General features: G+C 37.4%; 1 long non-coding RNA gene across 1 annotated transcript in view; it reads right to left on the bottom strand.

Annotated features, from left to right (window-relative positions):
* Window positions 1–5,040: 5,040 nt before the first annotated feature.
* Window positions 5,041–5,456, bottom strand: part of LOC102253807 — a 16,923-nt gene continuing 16,507 nt past the window's right edge. Inside the window, exon 3 of the long non-coding RNA XR_001362452.1 lies at window positions 5,041–5,050. This is a non-coding gene — a long non-coding RNA (uncharacterized LOC102253807). The remainder of the gene's footprint in view (window positions 5,051–5,456) is intronic.

Below are 5,456 nucleotides of genomic sequence, written 5' to 3'. Positions count from 1 at the left end.
GGTTCCAAAGTGATGCTATGCTACCTGCCCAGGAACCACATTCAGAGAATGACTGGAGTAGTATAAAGAAAGAATCAAAAGTAAAGAGATCTGGGTGCCAGTTTATCCCAGTCACTGAGCAGATGTGCTTCTTTAGGCAAGTCATCTACCCTCTCTATGTATTTTCGCAAAACAAGTGACAATTTTTGCACCTTTATTTATTGAATATATTGGTTCCAAACTCTTGACATTCACTCATTAACTTAATAAATATTTGAGTACCTTAATGAGCTAACCCTTAATACTGGAGATATAGTGATATAAAACAAATCCCTTTCCTCAAGGAGCTTACATATTACTGGGAGAACATAAAATGAACAAATAAGAAAATATGCAATAAAATATCAAATGATGATACATTCTATGGAGAAAAAGAGAGGCAAGTTCTGGGACTAGAGAGTGACAGTAAGGGAGGTGAAGGGTTAAAATTTTAATATCTCTCATTTGATCATTGAAACAACCACCCTGTGAGATAAGCATTTGTATTTACATGTTGTTACTGAGGAAAGTGCAGCTCAGAAAAGTTAAGTACTCTTCCCAGTATTACACAGCTAGCAGGTAGTAGAAATAGGAATTGAACTTAGATATGACTCCAAATGTTATTCTCATAACTAATATATCATCTCCCAAATAGATATAGCTTCTAGGCATGGTGACTAGCACAGAGGAGTCATGCAATGAATGTACTTATTATTATTATTGCTTCTGTAACTGCATTTATTTGTCACATAACATCCCATTTCATAGATGGAGAAATTGAGTCTTAGAAAGATCAAAACATTTACTTAAATTCATTTAGTTGTTAAGCAATAAATCTGAGATAACTATTCTGGCCCGATTGACCAAAAAATGTATACTTTTTCTACTATGATAATCTACCTTCTCTCCATAATATGAGGACAGTGGTATAACTGCACAGGAAAATCCAACTAACGTTGGCAGGCAGGTATTCAAAAAATTATAGAACAGTATGTGTTTCTAAATGTTTTTAGTAATCGTTATTTCCTTTTGCCCAATAATGGTCAATATCTTGGATATTGGGTAATCCAGAATACCAAAGAAGAAAACATTTCTCACATGCTTTTTGTTGGGATCATTAAAGAGTTTACCTCAGCCCTTAAGCTTCATTCAATTATAAGGAGTCTTTTGGAGATGTATTATTTTAATCAAGGTATTCCTTTGCTGCACATCATGAGGAAAGCAAGCACCTAGTCCTAGGAGCATATAAACATATTTTTTCTGGTAATTTCTAAGTGAAATGCAGGCTGAGTTTCCAAATCAGGATGCTCCTTCTACTGAAGATCATGCTCAATATTTTGCAGGAGTCAAGAAAACTGATTTGGCAGCAGTACTTACTCATCAGGGTGATACATCAGAAGAGTGGGTAGGCTTGTATTACAGACTGGGGAAGTTCAAACTACTCCAGGCATCCTATTCATGGTTTTCAGCCAGCCTTTGGAAGTGCTTATTGCCAATTTAAGTTGGAAGTTGAAAGACTTCCCTCTAAGTATTGATCGGTTTTCCCTTTTCATTATATAGGAGCTATCAGTTCCATTGAAGCATTAAAATCTATCAGATCTCCTGGGAAATGGTGTATTCCAGCTAAACCTAAGGGTCATCTTTGCAATTGTCTTCCACTTGCAACATCCATAATTAGAAAATAATAAAACCAAGATATGCTTAGTGGTTTAAAGTATTTTGAATTTGAATTACTATCTTAAAGATTTTGCTGATGGCATCAGGAAAGCTGGGCTGTGGGCAAGAGACACTGGTAATTATTTTCTTAATTTCCTCAACTGGAAAGCCTAAACAAAAAACTTTTTCGGGGGTTAGTATTCTGCTTGCAACCCAGGGTGTCTATGGGAAAATATAATCATGTAAAATGCTTATCATCAGAGCATAGGGTAGTTGGAATAGCAAACTGAATTTTAAACCTCATACACATTAGTATTTAATTGTACCATTGAACAGCTTTTCCAGTGGATTTTATTTGGTGTTCTTGGTTTTCCAATAATAAACTTATGATTAGATTGCTTACATGAAAGTAGGAGAGCCCCTCTTTTGGAAAAAAATAAGGAAACTTCAAAAGAATTCTCTAATATCACTATTTACACAAAATTTTAGTTCTCTCACCCTAGCCGGTGCTCAGTGGTTAGAGCGTCAGCCCATGGACTGAAGGGTCTCGGGTTTGATTCTGGTCAAGGGTATGTACCTCATACTTCAGTTGCAGGCTTGATCCCCAGCCCTGGTTGGGGCGCATGGGGGAGGCAACCAATCATGTGTCTCTCTCACACATGGATGTTTCTCTCTTGGTCTCTCCCTTTCCCTTCCACTCTCTCTAAAAATCAATGGAGAAAATAAATATCACATGACCTCACTCATTTGTGGATTATAAGGAACAACATAAACTGATAAACAAAAACAGATCCAGAGACAGATAAGCATCGATCAGATGCTCAAACCTCAGAGGGAAGGTAGGGGAGGGTGGGGGTAAGGGGGAGAGATCAACCAAAGGACTTGTATGCATGCATATAGGCCTAACCAATGGACACAGACACCGGGGGGAGGGGGTGAGGGCATGAGTGGGGATAAGGACACACATGTAATACTTTAATCAATACATCAATAAAGAAAAAAATAAAATAAATCAATGGAAAAAATATCCTCAGGTGAGGCTTAATAACAACAAAAATTTAGTCTTCTCTGGGAAAGCAATATAAAGTTTGAACTTAAAAAATATCACCTTTCCATTCTCTCATCTTGATATGATTTAAGCTTTTATCAGTAAAGAACCAGATATTCTATTTCAAATCAAAAACAAACTCCAAAAATTCATCCTGAAAAGTAAGGTCTATGCATTGAAAAGTTATTGAGCTTTTCATTTGAATCACTAAACCCTTTTTATTTTCAACAACTCTTTTGAATCTTCCCAGTTCAGACATTGAATATTACCCCAAACAGTTACCATTTTTGCTTTTCAGAGATTTATTGGGCCAAATATTTGACAAAGATAGTGCCTGTAAGTGCTGAGATGCAGGTGTGCATGGCTGGACTTGGCACCCAGCAGTGGCCATTAATGCCAAACCCAAGTCCATTGTATTTATATTGCTGCAGGCACAACAGATGTAGGTGCAACTTGTTTTGGAAATCATTCCTATTTTCTATAAATCTAGTTAGTGCTTCAAAAACATTCTCCAATTATGAAACCAAGCCAATTTAGAAAGTCACCACTGTTAAATATACAGAATTGTTAAATATGAGCCTCATCACAATACGGTGATCATTTATTCATTAGTCATCTAGATTAAGTTCATGTCTCAGGGTGCTTAGTTAGAAATGAATGTCAAACTTGCAAGGTTTTATAATTGTCATGCCTTTGTTATATAGCAAATGGCCACATGCTGGTCTGTAAATAATTAGTTTGGCCTGAAAAATTGCTTATCTGTGCCTTGATGAAGGTCTTCTGACAGGAGTTAGTATAGATGGTATCTTATCTGAATCAATCCTTATTCTTAATCAAAGGGGCCAGTTGCAATTAGCCCTATGATTTGAATCTCCTTTTGAGCCCTTCTAAATATGTAAATCTTCCCTTCTCTTTACGTAGATTTCTGTTTGAATGTACACTGGAGAAGTGCAAGTGTTACAATGGCACACATCACATCCTGCAGAAATTGAAGTCAAAGCATTCTTTCATATTCCCATTACAATACTGTTAGAGTTTACAATTAGGTCAACTCAGTGACCTCTATTTAGGTGAGGGTGGAGATGGAGAAGGGTCATTTCACGCTTTTCAATTTGCCAGTGTCGAGATGTAATTGTACATGCAGCTTAGATTGTACAGCATCTTGATGCCCGTGTATTCTTAAAGGTTTAAAGAAAATTTTATCAGACCTGGATAAAAGTCTTTTTGTTGAATTCTGGCATGTTATATATCACACTGACACTGAACTCCTGAGACAGGCAACAAATAGTAGGTTAATATTTGAGCTTATTTGTTAGAATGAGCAAATCCCTTGTTGTATAAAGGCTGTGAAAGAAATTGGCTTCCTGTTAAGCACACTTCAATTTGTGGGGTCATATTGCAGGCCTTTGGCCATACCTCTCCTGTCTTTAGAGCCTCTCTTTGATCGAGTTAGTCTGATCATGGTGCAGAGTAGCCAGAGCCCAAAGGGTTTATGAATTCTTTTGATAGTTCAGTTTAGTAAAGAAATCTTTCCTGGGAAGCCATGTGAATTGTAGTTTTGAATCAATGCGGCTGGGTGGAAATAAGGGGGTTCAGGCCAAAGTCACTTGGGATCATTGGAATGCTATTTGAATAAGTCGGCATGAATGTCTCATTAATTATATCAACTGTTTTGATAGGTTCACATACATTCAGATGCTTATCTTCATAGCTCCGGTAAATTTCCATTGGAGCCTCCTCATCTGCAGAAGGAATACTAAGCTTCCCAAGGAAATGGATGTTTTTTATTTCCATCAATGCCTAAGTACAACCTGGCGCATATTTGGAGCTCAATAACTATTTGTTGAATGGGTGATATTGTTGAATGAGTTTTGAGAAACGGGCCTTTTAAAGCTGAGTTATAATGAGAAGGCTTCATAATGATCTTATTAGAATGAATGGAGAGGGAAAAGTAGAGTAATTATGGGTATGACCACAATTAAAATTTACATCAGCTTTCAATACTATGCAATCACTAATAAAATTATATTGATCCTATGAAAACTATTAAAGGGCTTCTGTCATTGCAATACTAAATCCAAGAAAAGTTTTACATTTGCCCTCTAAAGCAGAGCGGTCCTTTAAAATAAGGCTTTTCCAGAGGTAATGAATCATCATAACTTGATCATGCCTCTTAGTTTTAACTGTTAAGTATCGTGTCAAAACCTACTTGTCAGTTTCATAATGTGTGAGTTATTGATATAAACTTACATTTGGTTTAAGTGTGTATTATATTTCATATTGTTATATAGACTGTCATGTCAGGCCAGTTTGGTCATTTGTTCATATCTAAATCATATGTTAAAAAAGAATACATTCGTTCTTTTGTGCAGATCATTAAAATGTTTGAACTATTTTTTAAAATATATTTTTACTAGTGGCCCGGTGCATGAAATATGTGCACTGGGGGGCGGGGGCGGGTCCCTCAGCCCGGCCTGCGCCCTCTCACAGTCCGGGAGCCCTCGGGGGATGTCCAACTGACTTAGCAGAGGTAGGAGAGGTCGGCTTCTGGCTGAGCGGTGCGCACTGACCACCAGGGGGCAGCTCCTGCGTGGAGCGTCTACCCCCTGGTGGTCAGTGCACATCACAGCGACTGGTCGTTCTGCCATTCGGTCAATTTGCATATTAGGGTTTTATTATATAGGATTGATTTCAGAGAGGAAGGGAGAGGGAGAAAGATAGAAACATCAATGAC

This window comes from Myotis brandtii, unplaced genomic scaffold (assembly GCF_000412655.1).
Source record: "Myotis brandtii unplaced genomic scaffold, ASM41265v1 scaffold259, whole genome shotgun sequence".
In the NCBI taxonomy this organism is placed as follows: domain Eukaryota; kingdom Metazoa; phylum Chordata; class Mammalia; order Chiroptera; family Vespertilionidae; genus Myotis; species Myotis brandtii.
The sequence above is the reverse complement of the archived record's forward strand: the minus strand, read 5'-3'. Positions and strand labels throughout refer to the sequence as shown.